General features: G+C 43.3%; 1 protein-coding gene across 3 annotated transcripts in view; it reads left to right on the top strand.

Annotated features, from left to right (window-relative positions):
* LOC113016447 (uncharacterized) overlaps positions 1-21,698 on the top strand; it is a 180,127-nt gene that overhangs the window by 114,046 nt on the left and 44,383 nt on the right. The gene's annotated exons all lie outside the window — the stretch shown is intronic.

Here is a 21,698-nt window from a genome sequence, read left to right as displayed (position 1 = left end):
AGGAAGCAAAAAGACTTTGGTCCTGAGAGATGGTTCAAAACACAACTCAGACCTACCAAAGTATTATTTGTGCCAAACACATGAAGCCTTCAACTTTGTATGTGTCCAGTCAGTGTGGCAATAGAAGTCACTGTGAGGATTTTCAATGTGCTGTCAAAGAGCATCCAAACAATCAGGTGAGGATGAAGAGAATTAGTGTGGATGGACAGAAAATCCATATCCAGTGTGATTTAGGAGCAGCTCATATATAATGAGTGAAATGAAAGAAGAGCACAGACAGGAAGAACATGAGTGAGCAGACATTTTGGAGCTGCTGATCCACACAGGGCTGGATGGAAGGAGTGGGAGTCCATGATGGCTCAAAGTCTCTGATCTAACTGTTCCTGAGCCTCTCCCCCTGCCTCCTCTTTGGATCTTCTCCTCCTCTTCTTCCTTATCTGCCTCCTCCACCACTGCTCTCTCCTCCCTCATCTCCTCCTCAGCTGAACTGAAGTCAGGGCTGTAACATGAGGAAACGTGCAGAAATGACTGAGTCAGCATGTTGTTGAAGTGAGTTGAGTGATGGTGAGCAGATTAGATGTGCGAGCCTCCCTGTAGAGAAAAGCAGATCTTCTCCAGAGTTTCCCACCTCATGTTTTCCTGTGTCACAGCTGATTGTCATATCCTGGCTGTCACTAAATGAGTGGTCCAAAGGTGGAAGGAGGAGCACAGTTAGATTGTTCACCTCCTAACCTGTGAAATCAATCAGCTGAATGAAAAACACTGTGATCCTATGAGCTGCTATCAGGGCTGCTCCATTCTCAGGATTCTCATCTGGATGACTGAAGCAGATTATTGATGAAGTCAGCAAACAGCTTTCAAAATGGCTCTTTTTCCAGGGGAACTCCCTGAAATGTAAATCTCATTGGAATGAAGAAGAAGTCCAAAGGCGTGGTTAGGCCCAGACTTGTGGCTGTTTTCAATGTAAAGCCCATGTTGCAGGCAGCTGCTGCTCCTTACTGGCCCACAGCCTCCACTGATGGATGTGTCAGCTCACTTGTACTGTAGCCACGGGGAGAGCGATGGTGAAGCTGACAACCAGAGGTGTAGCGCTATTTGTTGAAGTAGCCCAGCTGTGCCATGGAAGCACAAGTTTCCAGAGATGATTGGACTGTGAGCAGAAATGATCCATGTTGGACTGAATTGAAGAACAGATCATAAAGTCCTCTGTGTGCCCAGCCCGTCTGTCTGAGCATCTTCATCAGTGTGCAGCTGATCTACAGCTAATGTGCTGATTGATGAGCAGCCTGTTCATGGTGATGATGAGAAACAGATTGGATTCAAAGCACAAATGAGTGAAAAAGGAGCAGCAGCCATGATAGAGCGAGTCCTCTGCTGACAGAAATAGTGGAGTGAAGGATTTGTGCAGCGTTTCTCTGTGAAAACAGCTGATTCAGATCAATGAGAGGAGGATGAAGGAGAAGCAGCATGTTTCTGATAGAAGCATCACTGCTGTGCTACAAACTGCTGGGACTGTGTGTGTGTGACGGCTCAGCTGGAGGCAGGATTGGTCCAGAGGAGAGCTGCTTTATTCCAGACTAACTCTTCTAGAAAGCTGACATCTGTGTGGAACAGCTGACCTGCACCATGTGGAAAAGAACAGCAACATGATTCAGCGTCAGATCCCGACACATCCACGGATTCATCCCGTTACAGGAACTGTGCCACACGTGGCCTCTGTTTGTTCTGCATTGATGCTGCAGGGATTTCTTCAAGTCACTATAATATAGTGTCAGATGGACACATGAAGCTAACACGGCACATCTTTGTGAGTCTGCAGCATGTTGACACACATGTCAGTGTTGTACAGATCTGAGAGCAGCACAAACAAACTCCATCAAAGTGATTTGTGCTGTTGCAGAGCTGTGTGACTGCATTTGTCTTCATTATGGACACATTTCTACAAATGGGACTAAACATGTGACCCTCTGCACATCCATGGCTCAACAGTGCACCCATTGGCTGGATGCAGCTTGTATTGTGGCTCCTCCCCCTTAGCTTCAGGTCAGTTTAGCTGTGTTTCCTCCAAATCCCAGAATTCCTGAGGAGCAGGAATATGTGGGGCTGGGCTCTAAACACTCAGGGTGAGGACTGAGTGAAGAGCTACAGGACAAAGTTTCAGCGCTGCGCTCACAGCTTTGAGACGTCCAATCAGCAACTGGTCCTGATAACATCTCCCCTCTCATTCCACATACATGAAGACTGCTAGAAGCAGCTATCAGCCACATCAGGCTCACATCATGCTTGCTATTAAACATGCTGCAGTCTGCAGTAAACTCCCTGCCACAAAGCTTTGAGTCTCCTCCAAATGCACCTGTAACAAGGTCACCTGCAGAAATAACTGTGTCCACGGGCAGAGTCACCAACACTCTGCACCAGAGCTAAACCTGCTTTGGAGCTAAAAAGCTGCTGTCAGGGTTTCCTGCAGAGCTTCAAATGTGGAGACTGAAAGCTGTGGACAGTTTCTGTGGCTGGATTATTTCATATGTGTTTGTTTCACTTTCAAAGGAAAGTGTTGGAATAAATCAGGTGTGTGACGCACACTTTACTGCAGATTGTTCTCAATGTAACACAAAAAGCAATCAAAATGTGATTGATCCTGATGTGCTTGTTGCTTCTAGCAGTGTTGATGTATTTGCACAGAGAGGGGGAGATGTTATCAGAGTGTGTAAGTGATCAGATCTGATGCTGAATCATGTTCATGTACAGTCAGCTGATCCTCACAGTTCAGTTTGTAATCATGCAGCTCTCCTCTGATAAATCCTGAGCTCCACCTGAGTCTCAGTCCTCAGGACCTCACACAGTCCCAGCAGCTTCTATCAGCAGAGTTCTCCCTGATATCACAAACATATTGATCCTCCTTCAGCCTCCTCTCATTCATCTGTTTCCACAGAGAAACTCATCAGTGAAACCTGAGCTTACTGTGGATTATTCTGGTGGCTCCATCACTCTCTGCCTCACACGCCCTCATCTGCTGCTTTCCTCTGATTGGCTGCTCTGACAGAGTCATGATTGGCTGCATGTTTGTATATAAAGCAGCACGTTGCTGGTAGATCAGCCATCAGCTCATGTTTGTGACTGCAGCATGGCACCAGTTTGCTCCTCGTGTTTCAGTCCCAGACTGACCTGCAGCTCTTTAGTAAATTCAGACAGCAGCTTTGTAACTGTTAGTAAATCTGACCATGAATATCATTATGACACCTCTGACCACTCATTCTGTCTTTATTGGCTTTCATACATGAAACACGCTTAAAGTCACCATTGAATCTAAACTGGATGAAAGCAGCTGTGAGTCACTGCAGCAGCTCTGTGCCAACAACCAACCAACACCTGGGTGGAGTCCCAGCTGAAGCTGAGAGATACTCAGAGACAGAAGCAGCTGTATGGAAGCGTTCTACAGGACGGCTGACACAAAGCTGATGTTACTGATGTCTCCTAGATAGATCTCATGGACCAAAGGCTCTCTGTGTCATCTCGGCTCCAGCTGAACTAAACTGAGAGTGAATTTGGGCTTTCAGGGAGGGGTGAAAGCAGATTCAGGTTTCATCATGTTTCTGTTCAAAACATCAAATCAAGCTGATGGGAAGTTGTAGAATCCTTCAGAATAAAAGCCTGACTATTCAGAGCTCCAACATTAAGAAGAGCAAAGTGAACCAAGGTGGGTGGAGGCAGCAGAGAAACTGTAGGGTGGAGCTGAATGCTTCATCAGTGGGATGATGCAGCAGATTTCCTCCACCTTGCACAAACTGTCCTGTTAGTTATTATGACTGGAACATCCAAAATGTCTCCAGAGGCTCCGAGTCCAGCTGAACATGTATTAGTGTTTAGAGTGGAACTGAGGTGATAGGGACTAGGACCTGGGGGACGTCAGTCAGTGACGGAGCGGTCAGCAGGTGTGGGCAGGTGTGGACAGGTACTTGATGGAGTGTTTCCTGCTGGACTCCATATGATATGTTAGCAGAGAGGATCTGGCTCCTGATTGGTTGAAGTGGAGCCCATCTGCTGCAGAAAGATGCCTCCTGTCCCAGAAAACATTGAAGTTGTCTCTAAAGCCCAGGCTGTGGGAGTCACACACAGAGGAGAGCCAGGTGTGGAGGCCGAGCAGCCGCCCAAACGCCCCACGGCCACAGGTGGGAGTGGGGCCGCAGATACAAACACTACGGTGGGCTTGTTTCACAGCCTCACAAAGACACACAAAGTCCAGTTTGAGGAAGTGGGAGCGCTGTTTGGAGTCCGGTTGGTGCCCATGTGGATAAGGATGGTGTCGGCCTCCGGACGGGATCGTATTCTGACAGGAAACTTGTCTAAAACGTCCCAGAGCGTCGGGCCGGGAAAAGACAGAGCGCACGCCTCCTTTATTGTGAAATTCCTCACCATGGTAACTGAACACATCAGCTGGTCTGCAGCAGGTCATGTTCAGAGTTTGAGGCTCAAAGTGTCCCATTTTCACTGATTGTTTCCCGACGACATGCTTCACGTGTGATATGGATCCTCTGCTGAAGGAATCTGCTTTCTATCCACAACCTGTTGATCCGTGTCTGACTAACAGCAGCGCAGGAAGCCCTGCAGTTACAGAGAAACTGTCTGAGTCGCATTGTTGCTGCAGTTTACCTGCAACTGCTGTGAAGAAAAAGTCTCACTGTGTTTGTGTTTGGTCCTAATCTGCTGCCTGTCTGTTTGACATGCTTGATTTCCAGCTGATCGATGACAGATTAGAAACTGATCAGTCTATTGATCACACAATATTCCATCAATAGAACTGATTTGACTTTGATTTGTGTAACAAAGTGATTTCCACGTCTCCTTCATGATGTGACAGTGTCAGAGCTGAATGCACTTGTAGAGTATCATGTTTTTATGGCTCACATTTAAAGTGTTGCAGCTCTAATGTACAGCTGTCATATTAGAAATAGAAGCAGCTCTGATTTTAGTGCTCAAAGAAATCTATGAAGTGATGAATTCACACATGAACAGTTTTCTGCAGCGTTCCTCTCGGCCTTATTTGCAGCTCCACTCTTGTTTTTGCTCTAATAATTATTTCTCTCCATGAGTTGTTTCTCTGCCTGAAGGAGGCGCCACTCCATCGCTTCATTTAGTGCAGAACAAGAGTCACATGATGCTGCTCTGAACACCAATCACACTTTGTACAGCTCATGTTGTGTTTGTTGTCCTCTCAGTGTGTCAGGTGGAGGTGGAGGAGGGGGCGGAGTCTGTCCAGCTGCCCTTCAGAACCACACAAAACCTGCCTGAAGATGCTAAAGTGGAGTGGGAACGTAAAGAACCTGAATACAACATGGCCCACCTGTATAAGAACGGCTCTGACCAGCCTGAAGAACAGCACCAGGGTTACAGAGACCGAACGAAGATGAATGAAGACCTGCTGAAAACTGGAGACCTCAGTCTGACCCTGAAACAGCCCACAGAGAGAGACAGTGGGAGATATGGCTGTTTTCTGTATAGCACAAAGATTGTCAGATGGAAAGACGTGCAGCTCAAAGTCAAAGGTTTGTTTGTGTGTGTGTGTGTGTGTGTGTGTGTGTGTGTGTGTGTGTGTGTGTGTGTGTGTGCGTTTCTGTGTGTGTGTGTGTGTGCGTGTGTGTGCGTGTGTGTGTGTGTCTCTGACTGTCTTGTGTCTCCTCTGCAGGGAGAGTTCAGGTCCAGGATCAAACAGGGGACATCAGGAACAGAAGCAGCTCCATTGATCCGACTCCTCTGATGGCTGATCAATCAGTTTGATCTGTGTGTTCTTTGATTATTGATCAGTGATGTCAGAGTGGAGTCAGTGTGATGTTGTTGTTGTGTGTTTGAGACTTTTAGTGTCCATGAAGGTCTCTGCTGCCGTAGATCCTCTGAACTGTGACAGAGGTCTCACTCTGGAGGAAACTCTCAGCACTTTCCAGCAGCTCCTCCATCATGGAGGACGTTCCCTCACTGTAACAGGTGGAGGAGAGAGGAGAGGAAGCACAGGTGGATCCTCTGAGGAAGAGGAGCGTCCTACAAACCACATGATCACATGACCAGAGGACAAGCATGTGCAGAAACACATTAAAGTCAGCCTGTAAACACGTTTGTGTAAATTCTAGTCGTGTTTTTCTGTCACATTCAAATAAAAGCAGAGAAAGCAGAACAAATGCTGAAGCTGTCTGTGTGGAATAAAGGAGTTACAGTACACACACACACACACACACACACATCTGTCCAGCAGCTGTCTGAGCTGCAGTCTGTATTGTGTGTGTAATATCTTCATGTTTCTAACATTACAGTTGTATCTTCAGGTGTAAAATCAGCTGCTCTGCTGTCTTCTCTCCTGATCCTGTGTGATTGATTCGATCCTGCAAACGCCACAAATTTCATTCCAGCTTTGATTTGAAAGCCAGCGAGTAAAAGGATCAGCGATAGTTTTCAGAGCGATGCCAAAGCTTGGGTTCCTCTCCTACAGCAGCTTTTCTTTTCTTTCTTTCTCTCCCTGTGAAATACAGCAGCTGGACCTTTGGCTGCAACACACTGTGAGACAAACTGCACACAAACAGTTTGTGTGTTTGCTGATGTTTGTTGAGCTGATAGAAACGCTGCATTTGAAATTAGCTGACACTTCAAAAACGTTCCTCCCTTTATGCTCGCTGCTCTTCAGCAGGGCTAGCTAGATGCTAAAGTAGCGCTAACACAACTTACCTGCAGTCGTTCAGCTGTCGTCCCAAAAACATATCAAATAAAAAGAAGAAACAAAAGAAGCTCTTCTGTCAGGGAGGCGTGTCCTTCTCACCTTCAGACATGAGATTAGAAAGAGAGAGAGTTCAGATCACAGTGCAGATATGAATGAATGAATCCGTGCTCGTCCTCACGGCTCCTGCATGCTTTTAAAAAAGTGTGTGTTCAGCTCTGATCTCCAATCTGTTCTTTTCTCTCTTTGTTTCCTGGGTTCATGATCATCATCACACCGTCTGAGGCTCCTAAATATCCACGTTTGCTTGTTTCACTTTCACACTCTGGGAGTCAAAGATGTTTCAGCTCCAAACTCACTGAGAGCTCCTCGTGCCCACCACGTGACCACAAACATCTTTGTGCTCACGTGCTGCTCGTGTCTGAGACGCTTTAGTTTGAAGGAGACAAACTGCAGACGCAGCATTTCCTGTTCCTGAGTGTAAACCTGAGCATTTGAAATGAGCTCCACAGGGAAGCTGTAGGTGACAGAGATGCTCACAGACTCACTGACGTTACAGTCTGTCAGCATCACGCAGTATCACAGACACACGGGAAGATTTAGTGCAAGTGCTGAGAGACACACAGCAGACATGTTGACTGGAAACATGTCAGACTGAAATAAAGCAGAAGCACATGTTAGCACATGCTAATATGATGTGGATGTGTTTAGTGTGGGAGCAGGACTCACCTGAGACACACCTGTGTGGATGCTGCTGCTTCCTGCTCTGCTCTTTCTGCTGATTCAGCGTCTTCATCACGTCTGAGGCTCTGTCACAGTTTGTTTGTTAACATCATCATGGACACAACACAAGCACATCTGTGACATTTCCTATGGTTGTGATTGATGTGGATGTAGAACATGTCACTATCTCATTGTTTAATAAAGTAAATGTTCCATTAGAAACACAGACAGTAGAATTATAAACAGAGTTTGAAACACGAGACATTTGATGGAAGTTTGACCTCATTTGACCTTGAAAAAGAGCTCAGAGCTCCAAAATGGCTCTAAAGAGCATTATTATCACTTTGACCTTCAGATCCATCTGTTGACCTTGAAGTGAGGTCAGAGGTCAGATGTGAGCTGATATCTTCATGTGCTCCTTTCTACATGTTGATGATCCACAGCACACTTGTTCCAATCCTGCTTTCTAAGTTTGAGGCTTTTCTCAGTTTCCATCAATAAATCATGAAGTCGACCTTGAAGACTTGGGTGGATGTGAGCCAGATGTGAACAGATGTTTAACATGAGCCCGCTCTACACCCCTACAAAGTTTGATCAGAGTTCATTCACAACTATTCGAGCTGTCGTGTTCACACACAGAACGACACGCACACACACGCTACCACAAACATAACCTGTGTTTTCAAGGTGAGCTAAAGCTACAGGTGTCACATCAAACACTCACAGGGAAAACACCAATCACAGCACGCACACATATACTGAACATGACAGAGAGAGTTATTAGAGACCAGCTTTTATCACATTTATTCTTCCTCAAAGTTCCAACAGAGCCGAACAACCCAGAGGGAAATGTCCGGGTCCTCCCAGCAGCCAGTGAGCTTCTGTAGAGAGGACACGTGAATAAAGCCGCAGTGATCCACAAACACAAACAGCTCTTTGCTGCCTTTGACTCCTTACTTGATGCAACAGCTGATGCTGTCAAACAAAAACAAACTTCATGTTGACCATCAAACTGATCTTTATTGTCTTTCTTGCAGAAAGTTTCATTATTTCATGGGCAGCTGAAAGAAGTAAGAAGTGCAGAATATGACAGGAAATAAGTGGAAGAACAAAATCTTCATTTCCTCCAAGTCTTCTGGGCCTGGATGTGATGGAAACACTCACTGAGTCCACTGCTGTGCTCATCACTGAAGCTCATAATGCAGCAGGTAGTATTGCACATTTGCAGGACTGAAACATGTTGGAAACCTTGGAGGATTTCCTGCTTCTTCTCCAGGTCATTGAAGCAAACTGCTGGGCCTGAGCGGGCAGTTTCCCATCGAGTGTCCAAAAACTCTTTAACATGGTGGAGATTTCATAGCCACGCTGTAACCACGCTGTAAGAACACGAGGATGATCCACCGTCACCGTTCTCATAGGGGGGTGGTCTGATTGGTGGAGTTTCTCTGTTGTTGTCGAGTCTTTACTTTACAGTAGAAACTCCTGCAGGTGACTGTTGTTGTCATTTGCTGCTGTAGAAATAAAACTGAAGGAGTTTTGCAGGTAGAAGATATTTGATTTACAGCTTCTCACACACGAGACCAGGCCTGCAGCTATCCATTATTTTAGTGTGTAAACAGGCTCCGCCTCCACGTTAAACTGTGACATCATCATCACTGCTGCTGTTATCAGTGTTTGTGTTTAACACTGGAGGCTGTGTGGGCTTAATGTGCTCAGACTTTTATTCACACGCTGCTCATGAACACGTTTCTATTGGAGGTCTGTGAAACATGGAAGCAAAGAATTTTATAATCGAATTATTGGAATCACTCGATGAATCGTTGCAGCTCTACACGAGACACTTTCTTTAAAAACCATCAGACTGCTTTCATACATGTTAACGCTTAAATACAGAAAACTTCAGCCTGATATTCCCGACGTATGAAACTATGTTCAAATCCAGATGAACTTTTTTACAAAGAGCCTGTTTCTGTTAATATCACATCAAAAGTCTGTGATGGTGTTCGGTCTCGTTTCCCAGCATTAACCTGTGAAATGTTCATATTTATGTACCAGTCAAAGGTAAAACATGTTTTCTAATAAACTGTGTTTGTAAGATCTGCTGGTTGTAAGAAGAAGTGTGTAAATGTCCCCAGTGGCTGCTGTGGTTTACATGGTGAGATAACATGTGAGAAATAATTCAGATACTGAGGCTACAAACTGTTAGTTTGTGCTGCTGTGGAGACGGATAAAGAACATGTGATGATGATAAAACTAAGAGCTGAACTCCCCCAGCTAACATTATCTGGGCTGAACCATTAAAATAGGTGGGGCACTTCCTGTAGGGAGTATAATAGACATTACAAACCTCCATGTGTCCACACATCAACTGTCACTGCAGCCTCAGAGCAACAAAGGTGTTTAGACCCACTGTGTCCTTAACCCACAGTCACTCCCCATGAGCATTTCTACTGCTGAACACAAACCTGGTGAAACTTCAGCTGCCCAACACACTGTTAGTGACTCACAGATTTTTCCTTTGTTCTCTGTCAAAGCTGATGTTCCCACTTCCTTGTGATCCTCCCTCATGTGCTCCTGGTTTCTCTCTTGTGTTCTTTGGACTTCTGTATACAAACCAGGGCTGGACTGGGACAAAAAATAGGCCCGGGCATTTTGACTAGAGACCGGCCCCCCAGGTATTATAGGAAAAGCCATAAAACCTTTGAATGAAAACAGACGCTGTTGTGACAGTGATGCACAGTCTTGTTGGTATATGTATGATTTCTATACATTTTACATCAGATAAAAACTTTGTTCGCAAGATTCAGATAATTATTTAATAAAAGCGAGACATTTTAAATGAGAATAAGAAAGAAAAGTATTTCTTTGTGCCCCCCTCTCCCTGTTAATGCCCTACCTGCCCCCCTGGCAACACTTTGCTAGACCCGCCCCTGCACAGTTACCAGCTGTCAGCTACCTAAAAAAGGATCCTGGTGTTATTTGTCTCTCAGAAACAGTTCATAACTTCCCTTCAACTCATTCATGTCACCTAAAAGGTAAACCTGTTTCTCCATCACCTGTTCAGCTCTGATGATCCAGTAAGGACATCTCCTGGTTTCATCTTCATGTTTCCCTCTCACCACATATCCAAACCGACATCATGACCAGCAGCTTTACAGCTGTGGCTCCAGCAAACATCAGCTGATACTAGAAATTAATATTAAATAACAACAGCTGATCAAGCTTAAACGTGCTGCTGTTTAACGCGACATCTGCTGGTTTCCTCTTTGTGGCGCAAAGTGGGCGATAAACAAACAAGAGAGAAAAGCTGATCACTGATCATTGATCAGTTTCATGATTGAAGTAGAAACAGGAGAGGGAGGGGGGAGAAGAAGAGGCAGCTGTGCAGCAAACACAGAATAAATCCAGCTTTGTGTCTTTTTCATTGTAGCTGAAGACAAACTGCATTTCGTTTCACCTCAATACGAAACGCGTAATATTTTCTCTGAACACGAGACGATTCTGTTTTTTACAGGACGGTTGGCAACTCCAATAATTAACCTTGTGAATAAAATAAAGTTCACTATCAGTAACACCATAGCACCACCCAGCTGTATAGAAACTCCATCATGCTAGCTAGTAGCAGTACGAGTTAATGTAACTGACTGTAAAAAGTCAGCACAACGAAAATAAACTCCAGCTAAACTTGGTTTATATCTGACCCGGATAGACTGCACGTCATAACTTCTTACCTGAAGTTCAGTTCACCTGATTCTTGGACCGGCGGCCGCCTCGGGTCTCTCCTTCTCCTGCCTCCCCTTTCTCTCATCCACCTGCTGGCCTCCACCACTTGCTAATGTTACTGAACCTGTGGAAGCTCCGATAGCCACCAAACAACTGAGTTATTTCATTGTTTATACCGTTACCAGAAAAAAAAATCATCGGCCCATAAAAACGAAAAATCACCATCAGCCCACCGGCCAAACCAACACAAGATGAGTTTCTAATGTTGACCTTAATCTAACCTTTAGGTCCAGTCCCTGCTCTGTCATTACAGGATGCTCTGAGCAGTCATGGATCCAGCAGATTCACTGTGTTCAAAGACTTTAGCTCAGACTCCACAGAAGCAGCTTTGTGGAGGATCCATGAGGAGACTCTGGAACAATGATGGCTTGTAGATGTTTTGCTGCTGTGGCTCAGGGACTTGGTGAGTTCTCACTCTCCAGCTTCTTCTGACCAGGACTCCATTTCCCAGCTTTCCTACAAAAAGCAACACTTTCCAGTTCAGCAGAGTCCAGTGGATGGTGCTGCCTCCACTGCCCTCAACCTCCAGCTCAGCCGCCCTCTGCTGGTCCCTTATACTGCAGTGTTGATGGAATACTGCTCTGCTCCCACTGACCTCCTCCTCTGCCTCCAAAGGGTCTCCACCTGCACTGCTGCCTGTGTGCTACACCTCTGGAGAGGCCTCCACTGCTGCCTACGGCCTCAGCAGCCTGTCCATTCCCCTGCAGGTTTATACCTGTGATGTTCTCCTCTGTCTTGTGGTGGACAAACTATTTTTTGCACTGGCACAAATAATTTGTGTGACACCTGATTGTTCCCTCGTTTTAGTTTTAGTAGTATTTTTAAATGGTTGTACAAACTTCATTTTCAGATAAATAGTTGTGTGTAACTTCTTTTAGTTTTTGAAGTTTTTTAAATGTAAACTTTATATTTGCATTTCAAGTTATGACAATAATTCAATAAACATGTTTGTGGTTGTTACAGTAAAAATATAACTACTACTAGGATTTTATGTTTTCGTGTGATTTCAGATCAGCTGTGTTAAAACAGTATGCCAATTAAAAAATAACTGTAAATTCAGACATGTGAGGTTGAACTGAAAACAATGAGACCAAACAGGGTGAGAAAATAAATACATTTAAAGGTGAAATACAAATGTAAAATCAAAAGTAGTCAAAAATGTCCAATTATATTTTGGACCCCAGATTAACCCAACAAAACGTGAAAAACTAGCTTTAAATTTTTGGTGACAAACGTGTTCATGACAGAACAGATTTCTGACATTTTGTGTAAATTTAAGCAAAAATGTGATTATTTTAACAAAAATAAGAGTGTGACACTTAAGTTAGACTTGTGTTTGTAAATGTTGTGTAGCTTTCTGGATTTTATACTTACTGGGCTACATATTTATTTATTATACAGGTTATGCAGTACATGAAATAATTCACATGTTTATGGAACTGAAATGTTTCATTATGTGGGCTGAAGAAAATAATGAAGTTATGGACTATATTTATATGAAACACTTACTGTATTTGAAGTGTTTTAACCATATGTAACACCTGCATGTGTGTAAAAAAGAAAAAAGGCTTTGATTTTTCCTCCCCAGTTGATTTCCATGCCACCCGAAGAACATTTCTCTAGATCCGGCCCTGTGTTGAACAAACAACAGCAAATGTAATCAGGCTAATTACAGTTTCAGCATTTGTCAGTTTAGTGTTTAACACGTTTGCCTCACAAGCAAAAGTTGCCTTGTTTGACTCCAGGAGCTCAGAAATCAGTTGGATGTGTGTCAGAAAGGCATCCAGTGTAAAATCTCCCAAATCAAACAGACCGAGCAGGAAGCTGTGGCAACGCCTTGTAATAAGAGCTCTTTTGTCTGTATATATTTTTCTATATTGTTGAAACATTGAAAACATTACATTGATTCAGTAACAAAACACATGTTTAAAAAGTTTATTCAGTTCATCTGTGCACCATAATACATCAGAGTCCAAATGCATCCTCACTGTGAGCTAAAGACGTTTAGTTTATTGGTCATTAAATTACAGCATGTTTCCACAGATTATGTGTCTGAAGGTGTTTGTTATGAAATTCTCATTTTTACACTAAATAATCATGGAAACAGGAAGTCTAAACATAAAAAAGTACTTCAAGTTCTCACATCTCAATGAACTTTCTGTTTGTCATTTATATTTGCAGTGACAGTACTCAGTACATTCACACCAGCCTGCACAGTTATACATAAACAAACACATGTTTATTTGAGAAGGTAAAGCAAACAGGGTGATGAGTTTATGGGCTCAGTTGCTGGTTTCAGGTCAGATTCACTGCAACATGTCACTGATTTTGTGGATTACAGCCCCCAGTACAGTCAGAAGGACCCAGCTAACACAGTGGTTCTCAAACTGGATCAGCCAGTTTGAGAAGCACTTTTCACCTTCTGCTCTCACTTTTTACAGAACGTAGCAGAAAACATGCTGTACAATGAAAACATTCAACATAAGATTGCACAACTAGTGCTGTAAGTAACATAAGATACAGGTTTCTGCATAAAACAATGCATTTAAACAGGTATAAATGTGTGTCTGACACTTGTAACCAATCAAAAATGAAGACATCCTGTCGGTGAACAGCAAAGACCAATGTGGTATCTGGATGTTTGGATCTTTGGCTCCACATATTTATGACAGTGTTCCCCGCAGACAGGACACAAGTACAGTCTGCAGATATTATATGTAACTTGTTTGTAACATAGAAAAACGACCAACACAATGAAAAGACTCTCTGGCTGAAGGAGGCGGCACATCAGGCAAAGTGCTGCTGAAATTCACTGGTGGGCTCCCACGTGTCATCCCAGATTTTACCCACTGGAAAATATCCTTCCAAGAATTTACTCCTCCCCTTTTGCGAGTGTGGACGCTTCATCTCTTTGCTCCTTAAATGCTTTCTTCTTTTATTGATTTTTATGCTGATTTTATTGATTTTTATGCTGATTTTTTCCCCCTTTTTTCCGTATGAGCTTCCTGCGATAGCTTCTGGACACTTATAGATCATTAGGACTAAAGTGTTCTTAACAGAAACAGCAACATTTTTACAGTTACCTTATCCTCAGCGCTCCGTGTGTCTGTGGCCTAGACACAGCTGAAGCCTGATTACAGCATCTGGGCACCGAACAGCCCAATAGCCTGGAAAGGTGCTAACCGCTAGGCTAACTAGCAACAAGATGCCTTCCCTCTCCACAGATAACTACCACAGCCTCCTGCAGAAGATTGCAGTACTGGGGCCTGTTCTTCGTACCTCGCTAAGTAAGTTAGCTGGATTAGATTGTTGACGATTTTGCGTGATCCTGGATCGTTCGGTTCCCCGAAGCTCATCCGGGACTTGCTGTCATAGCAACAGAGCCGTAAGCATAAACCTGCTCGGGAGCAGGTTTACTTTATGTAAACAGGATTAGATCGCGGCCACGCAGGTATGTCCGCTTCATTTATACGAAAGCAACAGCGATATTCCACCACTGTTTCACCATAAATAAATATTATCAATGTAACTAAAGATAATGCAGCACTTGATCCTTTTATTGATGTCACACAGATACATACAGGTCATTTCCTAAAAAAGGGAAATGTACTATTAACATTCTGTTACATGTATGTGATTATTACAGATGTAATTCATATTTCAGAGTAGTAATTGTAAATTACTTCGTGTAATCAAGATGAGAGACCACGGCTATAAAAGCCAAGGTGGATTTGGGAAGTCTGTCGCAGCCATGTCCTGTCCGTATACGCGACCAACCCATTGTGGAAGGTGCAAGATTGATAAGGAGAGTCCTCAGAATTCAGCGTATATTGCGGGATAGACAGGATCCTTTAGCTCAGCGCGACAGTGTGCTCATTGAGAGATATCGATTTTCCCGTGAGGGTATTATTTACTTAACCAACTTGTTGACGAGGGGGTGCAGGACCACCACCTGTCTTTTTTTCCTCTGCCCTTTTCTTGGTTGCTGTTATGAACAAACTAACAGAGTATTACAGGCCAGTATTACTTTGCCAAGAGACGAAAAGCAATCTAAGAGATAAATATTACCATTCTGTAGAATATTCTTATATTTCACTTTTACTTGTTCCCATGTTCTTGTGGGTCCTGTTGTGGCTCTAATGTGAAAGGGGATATAATATAACATATTATAATATAATATAATGCCATATGATATTGGACAATATAGTGTCATATGATAGATCTACCCTACCGCCTACTGGTGTTGGCCAGAGGGGCCGATGGCGCGATATGGCAGCCTGGCTACAACCGTAGCTGCCTCCACCAGTGTGTGAATGTGGGAGTGAATGAATAGTGGTATCGTACAGCGCTTTGGGTGCCTTGGAAAGCGCTATATAAACCCAATCCATTATTATTATTATTATTAAATTACCTACGAGTTTGATTTGTCAGCAACTTTCTGCCAGCCCTCTCTCCTTGCTTTTGCAGCCTTTGCAGTGTTCTCTTGCGTTTTAATTAAACTCTGAAACTCCTGAAATCACTCACTCATGAGTTCTTGCTCTGCTGCCGGAAAATACCGTGCACGCCCCTTCGACATTTTCGCCGACCAATCAGCGGGTTGCCGATCACTGTTTCTACTATCGATGCGTAGCCCCTTTTACGACACCCAGTGATGTCACATTACTGCGTCCAGCTGTACTAATCGTCAACAGCAGGTGTGTTCGGGGAACCGGATTAGCGAGCTCACGGTTAGCGCGATGGTTTGGTCTTGGATGTGTCATTTGATCTTGGATGTAGTAAGCGACGTACGAAGAACAGGCCCCAGGAGACAAAAATTCATCGCTTAGAAGTAAACGTGGAGGTAAATGGACTGTGTGGAAATGAAACAACCTTGCCTTTGATTCAAAACAATGGCGATGAGCAAGCTAGTACACAGCTAAGGAGCACAGATAACATGACCAAGAAAGTAGACTCTGTGCATTATTATAAATCCTCAAGTGATAATCCCCCCTTAGACTGTCTTGGTGCAAAACCAAGACATAAATCATGTCTCCTGGAAGGGGGAGGACGTATCACGGGCAGAGCACAGCGAGCTGAAATCTCTGAAACCGACTGGCCTTCAATCCCTACGAGACAGAGAAGCTCTTCTACCCCTGTATACGAGAGGAAACAGGACTGGACAACCGTGAATAGGAAGGTTAACAACAAACCTCCAAAACAACTGAATGTGAAACTGCACAACAGATTTGCTCCACTATCAAAGGACCCTGGATCTATATCGGACAACCATCCATCTAAAAGCAGCGAAGTAAGGTCTGAAAATCTGTTGAAAAGTAAAAGGCCACAGGGAAAGCTAAAGGCTAGGCCTGAAAACTGTATAGCTCTGTGTAAATAATCATTCTGTACATTCGATAATTTTTAATCCTACAACTGTTTACAACTTGCATAGTTCCCATTTCTGTATAGCTGTATATCCCAGATTCTGTAAAGTTATTTATTTCATATTCTGTATAGTTTTTCATATTTATATCCTGTTCATAGCTTGTACTCACTACAGCCTGTACATACTTATAGTTATAGAATATTCACAACATACTTCATACCGTGTACATTATAACATACCATAATAGACCCATTTCTGTAATATACTCACATATCTATATTATTGCTAATATATATTGTAATATATCTATATCACTAAAGCACTTCTGGATGGATGCAAACTGCATTTCGTTGCCCTGTACCTGTGCATGTGCAATGACAATAAAGTTGAATTCTATTCTATTCTATTCTATTCTATTCTAAACTCTGATTGTGGGTGACTCTGCCGTAAAGGATGTACAAAGGATGTGCGGTAAGAACACTAAAGTCCTCTGCTTTCCTAAGGATATGGTCAACAACCTGAAGGAGAGAATTCTTCAAATTGCAGATGAATATCCAACTGTGACAAACATTGTTCTGCATACAGGGTCAAACGATGTGTCCGAACAACAGTCGGAGGTTCTGAAACGGGACTTTACTGGATTATTAAATACTGTAAACTCTCTGAATGCAGCTGTATTCATCAGTGGACCTGTACCGCCGGTCAGAGGAGGAGACGAGAGATTCAGCAGGTTGTTTACACTGAATAAATGGCTTATATCAGCATGTGCTGACCACTCAGTGCATTTTATCAACAACTTTAATATTTTTTGGGAACGCAGGCATCTGTTTAAAGCAAATGGATTTAATTTTAACAAGTCAGGGGTGAAACTGTTCACCTCCAACTTGTTTTATTCCATACGTCATCCATCTGTGCTTGGTGCCAAGGCTGAGATAAACGAGGAGTTATCTTATAAAGAGGAACAAACAGTACTCCAAGAACAGACAAAGCCCAGCAGAAACTTTGAGGAGGAGCTCCATCTGCCCCCACCCGGGAAGAGCCTCAGAAAGGAGAGACATCTGAGGCAAGAAGAAGAGGGGTCCCTATTTGCCTCCAACTCTCTCAACAACACCAACGGCCAGGACCAGGGACCACGATCTTCCCCAGTCCCCCAAACCCCTGACAGGCCATCACCCTCCTCCCCCTCCCTTTCTCCCTCCTCCCCACACCTGAAATTCACTGAGGAGATGATGGAGCGGGTCAATGCTGGGCTCAGATCTACCCCCCGGCCCAATCCCTTTTTGTCCCCCATAAACCCCCCACCAGAGCGGCCAAAGGTTCGCCATCGAGCCCCACCCTCAACAGAGCAATCGAAGTCACATTGCCCAGCCTCGCCCCCCTTAGTTCCTCCTTACCACCTTCATGCTCTGTCTCCGCAGTCTGATGTGTGATGTGTGAAGGGTCCGGGCTGTGAGGATTATAGCAGTGGTGACTTTTCCCAGGAGAAGCTGGGACCCTGTTTACTAGAAGGTTTTAAAATCTCTGTACTTTTAGGTGACAGGAGACATGTGGCCTGGTCAAAACACAGAGAGCTGCACTCTAAAAGATCTTTAAACATAGTAAACATACCTTGTGTGCCACAGACTGCTCCCAAACACGAGGGGACAAGTAATGCCTCTAAAACACTTAAGTTGGCTTTATTAAACATTAGATCTCTAGCTGGGAAAACATTTTTAATTAATGATTTAATCACTGAGCACAGCCTTGATTTTATGTTTTTAACTGAAACTTGGTTGGACCAAAGTAACAGTGGAGCTGTTCTCATCGAGACGACCCCTCCTAACTACAGTTTTATCAGTGAGGCCAGGGTGAGCAGGAGAGGAGGGGGGGTTGCTGTCTTATTTAATGAATCATTTCAATGTAAGCAGCTATCTCCTGGAAGTTTTCAGTCTTTTGAATATGTGGCTTTACAGCTGAAGGCCCCATCCAAAGTTGTGTTTCTTAATGTTTACAGGCCTCCCAAATACTGCACAGACTTTTTTAATGACCTCAGTGAACTGCTGTCTGTGATCTGTGTTGATTTTGACTGTGTAATTATTGTTGGGGATTTTAACATCCATGTGGACAACCCTCAGGACAAAGGGACTAAAGACCTGAGTAACACTCTGGGCAACTTTGGGCTGACTCAGCATGTAACAGAGGCCACACATAATAGAGGACACACTCTTGACCTACTGATCTCCAAGGGCCTGAGCATTTCAAAGGTTACTGTGTCTGATGTGGGCCTGTCTGATCATTACTGTGTTTTCTTTGAAAGTAAAATCTCAGCCCACATAAATATATCAACAGCAGTGATCACAAAACGGTGTATAACTGAACACAGTAGTGCAATTTTTAACCAGGTCTTCCCATTAACACCTGACCTGTCCAGAGGGTCAGTCAATGAGCTCGTCAATAGCTTCAATGCTAACATGTTAAATGTAATGGACACTATTGCTCCCATTAAGGTGAAGGTTATCTCTGGAAGGAAAAAGTCTCCATGGAGAAACTCCACACTGGTGAAAAATGAAAAAAGAGAGTGTAGGAAAGCTGAGCGCAGATGGAGAAAAACAAACCTCCAGGTTCATTATGACATCTATAAAGAGAAACTTCACATTTATAATTTACAACTGAGGAGTGCAAGGAGGTCCTACTTCTCTGACATCATCACTAAAAACAGCCATAATGCTCGGGTCTTATTTTCTACAGTTGACAGGCTAACAAACCCTCCTGTGTCAGTGGCAGCTGAACTTCATTCGACCATGGCCTGCAATGACTTTGCCAAATTCTTCACTGAAAAAATCCAAAAAATTAGACAAGCTATTGGTACATCAACAGCAGATCCAGGATATGTACTGTGTCCACCAAAAAACTGTTTAAACACCATGAAACAGTTTCACCCGATTACAGCAAAGACCTGGAGGACATCTTAGGTCAACTGAACTCCTCCTCCTGCTGTTTAGATGTCCTGCCAACAAGTTTTTTCAAAAAGGTCTCAAAGACTCTAGAGTCAGACCTGTTACAGATCGTCAACTTTTCTTTATTATCAGGTGTGTTTCCAGAACCACTAAAAACTGCTGTAATCAAACCTATACTGAAAAAGGACAATCTTGACAAGACACAAATGAACAACTACAGGCCGATCTCAAATCTCCCATTTTTAAGTAAGATCATTGAAAAAGCAGTTTCTCAACAGCTCAGTTACTTCTTAAAACAGAATAACTGCTACGATGCCTTCCAGTCAGGTTTTAGACAGAACCACAGCACTGAAACTGCTCTGACCAAAGTGTTTAATGACATATGTCTGAATACAGACAGTGGAAAAATGTCAGTCCTAGTTTTACTGGATCTCAGTGCAGCATTTGATACAGTTGACCACAACATATTACTCAAACGACTGGAGAACTGGACAGGTCTTTCAGGAACTGTACTAAACTGGTTCAAAACATACTTAGAAAACAGGAAATACTTTGTATCAATAGGTAACTTCACATCTGAGCAGACAAGTATCACATGTGGAGTTCCCCAAGGTTCCATCTTGGGACCCCTTCTGTTTAACATTTACATGCTCCCACTGGCACAGATTATAAAGAACAACAAAATAAACTATCATAGCTATGCAGATGACACACAAATATATATCACAATGTCACCAGGAGACCAAGGCCCTGTACAGGCCCTTAGTAAATGCATTGAGGAAATTAATGACTGGTTGTGCCACAATTTTCTCCAGCTAAACAAAAACAAAACTGAGGTAATAGTCTTTGGCGCCAAAGAAAAACGATTACAGGTCACCAGAGAACTTCAATCTACACATCTAAAAACCACAAACCAGGCGAGAAATTTGGGTGTAGTGATGGATGCAGACCTAAACTTAGAAAAACACATTAAGACAATAACAAAGTCAGCTTACTATCACCTCAAAAATATTTCAAGGATAAAAGATCTGATGTCTCAACAGGACCTGGAAAAACTAGTCCATGCATTCATCTTTAGTAGGCTTGATTACTGTAACAGCATCTTTACAGGTCTACCTAAAAAATCAGTCAGACAACTACAGCTCATTCAGAACTCTGCTGCTCGAGTCCTCACTAAGACCAAAAAAGTGGACCACATCAGTCCAGCTCTGAGGTCTTTACACTGGCTGCCTGTCCGTCAGAGGATAGACTTTAAAGTTCTGATGCTGGTCTATAAAGCTCTGGATGGTTTAGGACCAAAATACATCAGTGACCTCCTGACCCGGTATGAACCTTCCAGATCCCTCAGGTCATCTGGATCCGGTCTTTTATCAGTTCCCAGAGTCAGAACCAGACACGGAGAAGCTGCATTCAGCTTTTATGCTCCTTATATCTGGAACAAACTCCCAGAAAGCCTCAGATCAGCTGAAACACTCAGTTTATTTAAATCCAGGTTGAAGACTCACCTATTCTCAGCTGCATTTGAATAAAGCACCAAATCCACACTTTTAAGCTTAAATTTCAAAACGTATATTAACTACTGATTTTATCTACTGTTCTGATTTTATCTGTTTTGATTTTATATACTGTTTTGTTTGTTTGTTTGTAGAGCTCTGGGTAGCTCCCCAGCTGGGTCTAGACTGGGTCTAGAGAGTATTTTAAATTCAGGGAATTTAAAATAGAAAGTAGCTCGTCCGCAGAGGGACTGGTAGCTCCCCTTACGATAAGGGTTCGGATCGCGCGAACAGGTGTGAATAACACAACCTGTGCCAGAAACACGACGCTGATGAGCCTCAACTGTCGCTCCAACAACAGTATGCGACACAGGAGCATGAAAAACAGTTTTAAGGCAGCCACCTAAGAACTTCTGGTGGCAGTTTGTTTGTTAATTAGTTAGTTTGTTTGCTTGCTTGTTTTAATCAATTTTAAATTATGCCTTTTATTTGTTTTTGTTTCTAATGTCTCTGTAAAGCACTTTGAATCACCTTGTTGTTTAATTGTGCTTTACAAATAAACTTGCCTTGCCTTGCCTTCCTGAAACAAACAACACCAAAAACATGAAATCAGGTTGAATTACAAAGTCCTCTTAACTGAAGTCAGGGATTGACATTAAAGACTGGGAGGTGGCAGCAGGTGGATGAAGAGACTGCAGAGA

The sequence above is a fragment of the Astatotilapia calliptera genome, chromosome 3 (genome assembly GCF_964374335.1).
Source record: "Astatotilapia calliptera chromosome 3, fAstCal68.1, whole genome shotgun sequence".
NCBI lineage: Eukaryota > Metazoa > Chordata > Actinopteri > Cichliformes > Cichlidae > Astatotilapia > Astatotilapia calliptera.
The sequence above is the reverse complement of the archived record's forward strand: the minus strand, read 5'-3'. Positions and strand labels throughout refer to the sequence as shown.